This window comes from Cetorhinus maximus, chromosome 13 (genome assembly GCF_964194155.1).
Source record: "Cetorhinus maximus chromosome 13, sCetMax3.hap1.1, whole genome shotgun sequence".
Classification (NCBI taxonomy): domain Eukaryota; kingdom Metazoa; phylum Chordata; class Chondrichthyes; order Lamniformes; family Cetorhinidae; genus Cetorhinus; species Cetorhinus maximus.
In genome coordinates this window covers 87,908,779-87,921,720 of record NC_135891.1, presented here as the reverse complement: position 1 = coordinate 87,921,720, position 12,942 = coordinate 87,908,779, and positions in this window count along the sequence as shown.

The following is a 12,942-nucleotide window of genomic DNA, read 5'->3' as shown; positions in this document are numbered from 1 at the left end:
TTTATGAAGTGTAGTCACTGTTGTAATGTAGGAAAGGCAGCAACTAATTTGCATTCAACAAACTCCTACAAACAGCAATGTAATAATGACCAGATAATTTAGCTTTTGTGATGTTGATCGAGGGATAAATATTGGACAGGGCACAGGAGATAATTGGTCCGCTCTTCAGTACCATGGGATCTTTTGCATCCACAGCTAAATTCCTCACATGAAAGATGGCACCGCTGACAATGCAATGCTCCCTCTGTTCTGCACTGGATAGATTGATTTTTGTGCTCACGCCCTGGAGCGGGACTTGAATCTGGAACCTTGTGATTCAGTGGCAAGTGTGCTACCAACTGAGATACAACTGACACGTCAGGATGAATGAGGATGTGATGCCAGGGCTGGTTAAGATCAGGTCCTCTACATTTACAGTTGCAAATAGCCTGCTAATGTTGTGCCTCAAGCCTCATCCCAAGGATTACCACTTGAGCCAAGAGCTAAAGAGTGGATAAGCCATGTGGATCTACATGCAGCAGTGGCCAGCACCTTCAGGAGAGGCGTGGTTGGTGGGCTGGCGGGAGGGATCTAGTTGTGGGATAACAATTTACCCAAGTGTATACGCATTGCATATCTTTGAATCAATTGGGAGCAGATGGGAAAGAATGAATAATGACATTTTTTTTGATGGAAAATTCAACTTCCTGTTAACTGTAAATGTAAACCTAGTCTTAGACTGTATACTATCTCTGAAAGAAGACCATCAACTATTCCAAGGTTCATAATACTGGCAATGAGCAACAGTTCAGAGAACATTGGTGAGACCACACCTAGTGCACTGGATCCCACATCAGGGGCCAGTCCTCCAGCCGCTTCCAGGCCTCCAATTGCGGGCACCTGCCGAACTAAAAATCCTGCCTAATGGATCTCCCATTTAAGACAGAGATGAGGAGGAATTTCTTCTCTCAGAAGGCCATTGTGTTTGGAATTCTCTTCCCCAGCAAGCATTGGAGGCTAAGTGTATTCAAGGCTGAGTTAAACAGATTTTTGATTGGCAAGGGAGTCAAGGGTAATGGGTGACAGGCAGGAAAGTGGAATTAAACCCACAATCAGATCAGCCATGAATAAGAATTAACTAGAAGGAAGAAAATCTCCTTTTTTCCTTCTTGTGAGAGTTATGCTCATCAAGATGAGAAATATTGGCATTAGGGAACCTTATACATCAGGCACAAAATTCAAGCACTATCAAATCAGGTCATAGCATGCTTAAACCTGGAATAAAGATGTCTTAATCCTACTTTGGAAGCCTCAATCCCAGCCTCAGAAGAGCACTCACTACTGCGGTAGTGTAACATTGTTCATTTGTGACATTAGTCACCCTGTGACTCCTTTCAATGAGATTCCCAATTTCTGTGAGAGGCAATTCCTATTTAGAAGTGGATTAAGATTATAATACCTTACTTCACACATCACAGTTAAAGCCATTGGACAAAGGAGACTTTTACCCCAAGTACTTGGGTTGGATTTCGACCCAAATCACAAAGTTGAAACTCCAACGTTTCACTCAATTCCCTGCCCAAGACCTCTATTAGTGCCAGATTAAATAAGTATATAGAATGAAATGGAAACTTCCATTATTTTGTAAACTTTTATTAGCTTAGAATATTAAATCAATAGCAAACATTCATTTGCTATTGGTCTTTAATTGAAGTGAAACAATGATAAACTCTAAGAGGAAAGCTCTGCCAGATGGATTTGACAGCTTCTGAGCGATGCCAAACAGCTGGCCAACCATCTCTATAATGGATGGAAGAAAGAGATTTTAGCAATATTTCAATGCAAATGAACCTAATTGCTTGCCAAATACCCACTTCCAGCTCCTGTAACATATTAACATATTTCCATGTTTTGGAAAATTTGTAATATGCACTCAAAATATTTGAGGCGTTCAATTCCTGGTATGTGTTGAGTTAAAGCTGGACAGCAGTTATGGCTTTCAGCTGATAGACAGGGGAAAACACAGCCTGGTTCGCACCCACTACTTTACGCTGAGTGACTTAAAAGTCTGTGAAAGATTAGGGAGAAGATCTTCTGTGATGCTTTAACCCCAATTTGATTAAATACACTAATGGCACACACACATAGAATAGTGGCCGCCTGGATGCCTGAAGACTGCTGACATGCTTGGAGATTTACCACACATCTGGTAGACACCTTCAGGAGGGCAGAGGTTGGTGGGAGTTGTGGGAGAGAGAAAGCTAGAAAAGGAAATATCGATGAACTTTTGGGATTAGGATTACCACTAGTCCGGGTTTGTACCACGTAGTCTTGATTATGCTTAAACTGTAAACCAAGCTCCAAAAACCTGATTTCTAATGTAAAAATCACCTTTTCCTATTCAGTCCATGCATTGTGGTTCTGTCCCGAGAGCAGGTCTCATGAGATTCTTGAGGCACTTACAAGGGAAGATGAGCTGAAATGGTTCCCCATTGTCTTCCTCACAGTTTTAACCTTCACTCAAATACTGGAGGATTTCAATTCCTGGTATGCGTTTAGTTTAAGCTGGACACCAGTTAGGGCTTTCAACTGGTAAAGAACCTTCTGCTAGGTGATGGTTAAAGAATCCCATCTACCTTTTATCAATGAGAGAGAGAAACCTGTACCTATCATATGCAAATTACCCACTGGACATCAACCCATTATTCAGGGCTGGTGCTCAGGTCTCCGCTCACTGGAGAGAACCCACCTCAATGACTCAGTGAATACAACCACTGAGCTGAGTCAGTTGGCACTATGTCTGGACACAAGTACCCAGTTGAATGTCAACCCAATCTCTAGACACAGCGGATGGAATGTTCTGCACTTAGTCCCTGCTAGAATGATAGCACCATCTGTGGGCTGGATGAAAGGGTGCATGGTGAAGGAGCAGCTTTCCTGAGGCTCTTTCCCAGAGCCACTTCTGTCAAAGGAAGAGTTTCTAATTAAAAGCACCATGGCATGGCTTCCAAGGACTCAAAAGTACTTGGATTCTTGAGGTTGCAGAAACCAATGAAGAGGAGACCTGGGAAGGCTGCCCACCCCCCACACACACCACCCCACCCCCAGTCTCTCATTCTCCTAACTGGAGATCCTGCTGCAAAATATGAGGGGCTGCAGTGAGGTGAGCTCTCCCAAGGATGGGAGGAAGAGGGCAACCTGTCCAACATGGATGAAAGTAGCTGAGTAATTCAGCAGCAGGAGTATGGCTCCTCCAACCTGAAGACTGTGCACCAAGACAGGGCAGGACCTCAGGAAGATGGTTAAGTTGGGTGGCATGGCAATTTTAGATGCCAAACCCCAAACTTGGATTTCCCAGCATCTTCCTGCATAGCCCTCCTCAGAACAACACACCTTGCAATTCCAATCATTTCTCTCTCTAGGCACCTCACATCCCCTGCCTGAACAGCGAACATTCACACTCACTCTCAGCCTAGTGTCCTCTTGCACCCATCTCTCACAGTCTCTCTCCGCAAAGGCTGTCCTTCTCTCCACTCCACATAAGCCATAAGCCACATCTGGTTTGTCTCCTTGCAGAAGGAGAGAACACACAACTTAATGAGAGGCAGAGACCCGGAGGGAACTGCAGGGTGAGTGGGATGCACGGGTGGCCTTTTAGTGACAGGCAACTTATCAGCCACAGGCAATGTGCACGTCTGGTCCACTTGGAAGGAAGTCTTGTTTCAGGGTTGTTGCAGATATCAACATTGACCTGCCGAGACAGCCTGAGCTTCCCGAGGCTCAGACATGTCAAGAGAGCTGAACCTCGGCCTGTAGAACCTGAATTGAGGGTCTCACCTTCTTCCAGCTAAATCCTGGTGCCCATCCCCTCTGCCCTGTGGAGGGGTGTACGGTTGAGGAGGCAACTTGTGTCGTTGCTGGTGTTGCTCCTGTTGCTGCTGAAGCTGTCAAGTTTCTGTCCTTGCCCCTTATCAGAGGTGAAGAGGGAGCTGCATAAGCTGCTCCCATGTCATGGTGAAGGGTGGCAGCAGGAAGGTGCAGCTGAAGGGTGAGTGAAGTGCTGGAGAGGTGAAGTGCCTCCCCATAAGTTGACAATCACCTATCAAGCAGTGAGAACACTCTCTCAGAAGCTTTGAGAAGCAGCCTCTCACATGGCCATGGCCGGAGCTCTTCAGTTTCACTGATTAAAGGCTTCCCAGCCTGTCACTTTCATTGAAGAAGCTCTTCCTGATGTGCACTCACCAGTGACCCTGGCAAGTTGCTGATTGATTGGGAAACAGTGCTCTGGCTGGGAAACCCAGAATTGAGGGTTAAAAAGTTCTTAATTGGCTCTTTAATTACCTTAACCACTTACTTGACAGATTAAGAGGGGGCGGGGGGGGGAGGTTTAGGGTTCCTGCTTGCCTTCAACCTGCCCCACAGAAAGCCAGAAGAGGGCAAGATGATGTCAGTATCCTGATCCAGCATCAATTTCAGGGAATTTAACTCCCCACATGGAAGCAAACCCGCCTCCCATTTCCTGGGAAAATTCCTTTCAATATTCTAGTCTTCATTCACCATGACTATCAGGAATGGGACTGGGCACTCTCCTTCCAGCTCAGAGTTACTTTTTCCATTAACATCTGTATTTTGTGACATGGAAGCACTGGTTTTCAATAATTTGTCATAGATACGAAAACTCAAATTATAATCCCACACCACTGTGCCCCTCTCCTATCCACTAAATGGTTTTGGTCTTGGCAAAAGCAAACATTCCTCATTGTGATGCCGGGAGGTAAAAGAATCCTATTGGGAATGTTTTTTTCCTGAATTTTCCCTTTCATGAAGGTCAATCAAATCCTATTCAGGTTATTTTCCTTTATTTGTATCTCAGAAGATGTTAAATTAAATATCTCCTGCCTTATCCAGCTTTACAGGGCTTGTAATTACAACAATGCTTGAAAACTGTACTGACAAATAGGCCTGGGGCAATTTGCTTTCCTTCTATAAAAAGTGATAAGCAAAGGATCTTAACAGAATGCAAGAAGCACCAGCGTGTTTTGCTTCATTTCCAATCTTCCATTATTTATGATTTCTTAGCTTGCTTGCTAGATTTAATCCTCTTTCAGCTCTTCCACTGACTGACTTCACAACTGTACCAGAAAAATCTATTTTATTCTATTTTGGGATGTATTTCACCTAATTCAAGTTGCTACTATATGCCATGAATGCAGCCTAAGGCCTTTCTAACTAAATGAATTGGCAACAAGTCATGGCATTTTCCAGTAGTAGATATATTTTATAAGACTTTATGGATGATGATTTAAAAGCGATAAGTAAAAATCTAAAGTATGGGGGAAATTGAATGTGGTTTACATGTTGGTTCTTTAATGTCTAACTGATGGGATGACAATCCTTTCTGTCTGTGGGCTGGATCATGAGATTAGGAAATGCCACAGCACCAATTAAGAATGAACTGGTTATCTCTGTCAGGAGGGAAACAAGATGGCTTTAGTGGTAAACACCACACAGGTACAATTGGGGTAATATTTCTGATGTTAGCACTGAGGCAAGTTGTAGGGGCGGTGGAGGAAGCTCTACTCTGCATCTGATCTGTGCTGTGTTTCCAGAGCAGAATGAAGCAGCAAAGGTCATTCAGCCCATTGTGCCTGTGCTAGCTCTTTGGTAGAGCTATAAATTTGTGATGCAGGCAATATTAGATATTACTCTATGTCCCAGGGCTAACACCCCCCATTCATGTCAACATACACAAAACAAAGGCTGGCATGGGGCATGAGACCTGGGCCGGGATTTTCTGGCCCCGGCAGGTGGATCCCACTGTGGTGGATGCGGCGAGCCAGCCTAAAGTCCATTGATTTCGGCGGCAACTGTAAATCCCACCCTTAGTGTACAGCCAGATTCAATTCCACTGGCAGGCAGTCCTGCTGAATTTTGGAGGGTTTTACAAGCAAGATGTAACAAAAACCCGCAAAAATGCTTACTGCCTATGAGGGTGCTGGAAATGCAGATGATCAATGATTTCAAAAGGAAATTTGAAAGGCACTTGAGGGAAATAAACTTGCAGAGCAAGGGAATGGGACTGACTGGATTGCTCTACTGTGAGCCATCATGGACTCGATGGGCTGAGCGACCTATGCCATAACGGCTCTACAACATTATAAAGTACAAACAAAACAACAGTCCTTTTTGAAGTAACCATATTTTGTTTGTGCTACATGCACGTACTGGTAGATGTTTCTTCTTTAGATATAATCCAATTTCAAATTCTATCCTAACAAATGTTACTTGGTTAGAATTTCATTACTGTTGAATGAAAGAAAACTTGCTGGAACGATAAGTTATCAATCCTTATGATTACAGTTTAGTCGCTACTTTTTATAGACAAGATATAAACTTATCATCAATATTATGAAGAAAGATTGAAATTATTCATATCATTCCTATGGGTGCACTGGTGCCTGACTTTTGGTTTCAATTTCTATGGTATAATATTGATGTACTAGGCAGAAGCTTTGGACTAGAAATTATTTTATTCTATCTCCTCATTTAGTTTTCTCTCCTCCTTTCCTGAATGCACTAGCTCATTCTGAGTGCAGTTCAATGGGCAATGGCAGCCCTTAGGTACGTGACCAAGTAGTTATTCTCCGCATGCAAGACAGTGAATTTCAGTTGCCTAATCAACCAGGGGGTATCTGGCGTACACCTGGTTATTCAACTGCAGGGGATCAAAGACAGGCCTGATTCTCTTCTCTCCTGATGCCTGCTCTTGCGCTTTTCAGCAGGGATTACTTGATAGTGATCATGCAGGAGCAGGAAGCTTGGCTCATTTTCCCCAAGTCAGAATGCTGAAATCAGTTAGAGCAGTTTATACCCCATCTGAATTCAGTTCACTTAGCATAGAGTGGGAAGCAAGAGTGCTACAAGATTTTTTTAAAAAATAAAATGAGAGATAATAATCAGTACTAAGTGGTTATCATTGCATGTAGTGCCCAGTCACAATAAAGGTTTGTTAGTCATGCAACAATACACATGGTTCAACCCAAGTAGTTTCAAACAAGACGCTTTAGTTTTTACCAAGAGCAGTATTGTTCTTCTACAACAGTTCTACAGTATTACATTAAATGACAAGTAATTAATACAACTGTTTCCTCCACAAATTCCAAGCTGACCAGACTTGCAACTTGCAGGGGCTGCCATTCAGATAAAAGAACATCTGACTGCCCACAAAAGCTCTAACCTCTGAGGGACCAGATTCTAATCTTATACTATTCAGCTACTTTGGGCTTCATGTGCTCATAACAATATCCTGCCAAGCTGATGCCATGCTGAGCTGTTATCACCATGTCATACTCACTTCTCCAACTCCATCTTACAAACTGTGTTATTGTTATTGCTCTCTCTTCTTATCTGTAAGTGCCTGGCTCTTTACATGTATCAAAATACCAGTCAAATTATGGCTTTGCACATTAGGTATATGGGTCTCCTAGCAACTGGTCCCTTATCTAGGTAGGAGCCAGTTTCTGACCTGTGTATCTATCATCATTCTGCTATTTCAGTATTCTCTGTCTCTGAGTTTCCAATCCGTTGTTTGTTCACAGACAGTGACAGAGGATTCAATTGATTTTTGGCCAAAATGCTGGAGCAAAGCAAGCTGAGATACCACGACCAATCATACCAAGGTTACTCCAAAATATTCTAACATAGGCGCAATCTCTCAATCAACGTAGACAGATTTAGGGACTCTCTTTCAATTATAAGGGTTGTCCATGTTCATATGAAAATAGGAACAGGATTTGGATATTTAGCCACTTGAGTCTGTTCTACCATTCAATGAGATCATGGCTAATTCTATATTATGCCTTTTTCCCATATCCCTTATACCTCTGATCAACAAAAATCTAGCAATCTCAGTTTTAAATTTAACAATTGATCTAGTATTGATTGCCTTTGAGAAGAGGTTTCCAAACTTCTAACACCCTTTGCTTCTGGCTCTAATTTTTAGACTATGTCCCCTAATCATAGACTGCCCAATCAGCTGAAATAATTTCTCCAGCTATGACATCTGTCATAGGGAAGTTGTTAGAATCGATCATTAAGAAACTATAGCTGGGCACTTAGAAAAGCTCAAGGTAATAGGGAAGAGTCGGCAAGGTTTTGTGAAAAGGAAATCATGTTTAACCAATTTATTGGAGTTTTTTTGAAGGAGTGGGATGCGCTGTGGATAAAGGGCAGCCTGTAGACCTACTGTACTTGGATTTCCAGAATGCATTTGATAAGGTGCCACATCAAAGATTATTGCAGAAAATAAAAGCTCATGGTATTGGAGGAGACATATTAGCCTGGATAGAAGATTGGCTGGCTGGCAGAAAACAGAGAGTGTGCATAAATGGGTCTTTTTCTAAATGGCAGGAGTGGAATCCTGCAGGGGTCTATGCTGGGGCCTCAACTTTTTACAATTTACATCAATGACTTAGATGAGGAGAACGATGGCATGGTAGTTAAATTTGCAAATGACACAAAGAAGTAGGAAAGTATATTGTGATGAGGACATGAGGAGGTTGCAGCCAGTTATAAATAGGTTGAGTGAGTGGGAAAAGATCTGGCAATGGAGCATAACGTAGAAAATTGTGAAGTTGTTCACTTTGGCAGGAAGAATAAAAAGCTGAGTATCACTTAAACATAGAACAACTGCAGAATTCCGAGGTGCAGAGGGATCTAGATGTTCTAGTGCATCAGTCACAAAAAGTTAATGTGCAGGTACAGCAAGTATTTAAGAAGGCTAATGGAATGCTATCCTTTATTAAGAGAGGAATTAAACATAAAAGGAAGGATGTTATGCTTCAGTTATACAGAACATTGCTGAAACCACATCTCGAATACTATGTGCAGTTTTGGTCTCCTTAGTTAAGGAAGGATGTAAATCTGTTGGAGGCGGTTCAGAGGAGGTTTACTAGATTGATACCTGGAATGAGTGGGTTGTCTTATGAGGAAAGGTTGAGCAGACTGGGCTTGTTTCCACTGAAGTTTGGAAGAGTGAGGGGTGACTTGATTGAAGAATATAAGATCCTGAACGGTCTCGACAAGGTGAATGTGGAAAGGATGTTTCCGCTTATGGGTGAGTCCAGAACTAGGGGAGCACTGTTTTAGAATTAAGGGTCGCCCTTCTAGGACAGAGATGAGGAGAATTTTTTTCTCTCAGAGGGTTGTGTGACTTTGGAACTCTCTGCGTCAGAAGATTGTGGAGTTGGGGGTCATTGAATATTTTTAAGGCAGAGCTAGATAGATTCTTGTTTGGCAAGGGGGGAATCAAAGATTAGTGGAGGCGGGGTAGATGGGAATGTGGAAATAGAAACACGAGAAGATCAGCCATGATCTTATTGAATGGCAGACCAGGCTTGAGGGGCCAAATGGCCTACTTCTGCTCCTATTTCTTATGTTCTTACACTCTTATGTTTTATATCGACCCTATCTGTTGCCCTTAATAGAAAACTTCAATCAAATCATCCCTTAACCTTCTACATTCTACAAAATACAAACCCTGGTTTGTTTAATCTCTCCTCATAATTTAAATCACGTGCCATGAATTTAGAGGACCTGCAGGAGCAGGATAAGAGGCAAAGGTGGAGCTGAAAAATCAGAAGCGAAGGCAAGGGCAGCGTGCCCTTCACCCTCCTGCCAATATGGCACCTGCACTGGGAAGGTAGCAGACGGCCCTCCCCCTTAGTGGCCTATTCAGCCACTTAGGTGACCAATTAAGGGCCTCTTCATGTGGCCACTGGCATTTTACCAACAGTGGGTGATGACTCCGCCATGTGGAGTGACCTCCTGATGGACCCTTGCAACTTTCTGTGGGTTCAGGGGTTGGCAGCCCTCCTGATCAGGAACTCTGGCCCATGGGGGATGAAAATGGCCACTCTCACCAATACCTGCCTCCTTCATTTGGCTCTGCTGGATTGGCCCTGGCAACCCCTGGCCCCATTTACCTCATTCTAATGGTGAAATCCATGCTGTTTTTCTAGGCTGGGTGCTGTCCCAGCAGAGGCGACTGCTCCCGTTGATGCTACTGGGGCTAAAGAGCTGCCAGCCCTCTGATTGGCCGTTCTTGGAGGCAGCGTCTTAAAGGGACAGGAACCCTGATGACAAATCATTAGCTGCACATTAGACATAAAATCCAGTCAGGGCTCTTTGAAAAGGCAAAGGCAGGGTTGGCTGCGGCTTAAAAGCCCATCATCAGGACCATTGCCACCCCAGCAAATCCCAACCTTGGAGCCCTGGTATCAATCCGGCGAATCTACACTGCACTCCCTCCAAGGCCAACATATCCTCCCTAAGATGTGGTGCCCACAATACTCCATGTCTGGTTTATAACAGGGCTTATATAGTTGAAGCATGACTTCCACCCCTTTGTATTCTTGTCCTCCAGATATAAAGGCCATTTAGCCTTTTTGATTATTTTCTGTTCTGTTCATAACATTGGAATGGTCTACATACCTGGACCCACAAGTTTCTTTGGGCCTCCACTTTTTTTCATTTTTCATCATTTAGGACCTTCCCTGCTCTATCCTTCTTAGGTCCAAAATGGATGACCTCACATTGAATCCATTTGCCACAGTTCTGCCCATTCTCTTAATCTATCAATGTTTCTTTGCAATCTTACACTCTTATCTATGCTGTTTACAATACTACCCAACTCTGTGTCTTCGGCCAATTGAGATATATGGCTTTCCAACCCACTGTCTAAGTTTTGCCAAGTCTAAAGCAAAACAGGGGTAGAATCGTGGCTTACGTTCTGATGTTTCTTTTGCTGTTGAATAGAATTAATTGAAACCTTATTAAAATTATTATTCTTGTTTAAAAAACAGAATTTGTTAATGTCTTTAATGCACTAAATGTCAGATTAGATCAGCACAGACCAAACAAATGATCTTGACCAACAAAGCCTGAAATCTTTTCTGAATTCTGTAAAAATAAACCAATCGAGGAGAGGGTTGATGGTGATTGATGCCACCTTGATAACTTCACAAAGATTTTATTTTCTCATAGAGAATTTAGCCACAAGGCAATTAAAAAGTATTTTGAAAGAATTTATTCTGAAGTTATTTTTTGATGCGAGTAAATAGCCAAATGTGGACAACATGAATACTGATTCACTGACTGGCCAGGGGGAGAATGGACTAAATGAATGGCTCACTCTTAACAGTCAGTCCTCAATTTATCAAAATACTGTAGTAGCCAACAACTCCTAGCAAGTGACACCAGCCCTTTCTAGGCCAACTGTAACCCTGATAGTGCCAGTCTCAGACAGGTACCTGTAGACCTGTGCAGTCAGCAGACATAGAAACATAGAAAATAGGAGCAGGAGTGGGCCCTTCGAGCCTGCTTCACCATTCATTATGATCATGGCTGATCATCCAACTCAATAGCCTCCTCCCGCTTTCTCCCCATGCTTTGCCAATTACTTAGGATAGGGTATACAGCACAGACACAGGGCATTTGGCCCAACCAGTCCATACTGGTTTTATGCTCCTTTTCAGCCTCCTCCTATCTAAATCTATTATTGTAACTCTATTCTCTTCTTCCTCCTCTACTTGCCTGGCTTCCCCTTAAGTGCATCTATACTTGGAAAACCCCTGAGCTAGCAAGTTCCACATTCTCACCATTCTTTGGGTAAAGAAGTTTCGTCTGAATTCTTATTGAATTTCTTGGTGACTGTTTTATATTGATAACCTCAAGGTTATTAAAATTATTATTATTAAAACTCTTCCCCACAAGAGGAAACATTCTCTCTGTATCCATCAAAACCTTTCACAATTTTGAAGACCTCTATTAAGCCATGTCTCAGCCTTCTTTTTTTCAAGAGACAAGAGACCCAGCCTGCCAACCCTTACCTGATATGTATACCCACACATTTCTGGCATCATCCGTGTAAATTTTCTCTGCATCCTCCAGTGCCTCTATATCCTTTTTGTAATATGGCAAACGGAACTGCATGCAATGCTGTAAGTGTGGTCTAATCCACTCAATGACAAAGGATCCCTGGGCATGCATGCAGAGAAGCATGCACTGTGCTCTGTGCATCAGTCAGTTAAATTTCAAGAAAAAGCCAATACAAGCATTAAAATGAGAAGCATTCCAAATGAAGGAGTTTCCCTCGTTGGCGGCCATAACCTCAGTGGTGAAATCCACAGGAATGCCGGAGAAATAAGGCCTCTCCTCGGAAATTCACCTTCAGAGTTTCACAAGTTTCCAGACAGCCAATGGATTGCTCGGGAACTCCATAAACATAGCTTTCTGCCAGGCTGAAAGTCCAGGCACTGATACTACCTCCTGTTTGTAATCCCGCATCTCTTGAATTCAAGGACCTCACTCTGATGGTACGCTGCTGCTTTCATGTTGATGTACATCTGGTGCTGCTTTTCATTAGTAGAAACTTGACCTTCCACTCAAAATATCAAGTATATAACTTGCCGAGGTCGAAAACTGAACCCTTTTTTATTGTTACTGGATAGTTTGTCGGAATTACACTTAATCTCCCATCAGATAATAACCCCGTCAGTCACTTTTTGTAACAAGGCTCATTCATGAACCAAATTATTTACAGAAGTAAGCAGTCTATTCAAATTAATACAAAATACAACTGTCTGGAGCTAAGTCACTAAATGGAAAGAACAGTCGCATCAGTTCCAACAGAACTGAAAAAAAGCACTTCTTATGAAAACAAATTACCACCTTGTTCCTCAGAAAGCACAAAATGCAGTTTTAGCAGTAATGGCGTAGTCACACGCTCCCAGTACCATCTGAAATACGTTGGTCATTTTCACTCAAAAGCCCTTTGAAAGACAATGGGCGGAATTTTCCATGCCCGCTGGTGGCGGGCGTGATAGGCGGTGCGAGCAGACAATATGGCACAATCAGTTTCACAACGGCGGGAAGGCAGGTTGCAAATGTCTGCTCAGCCCGCTG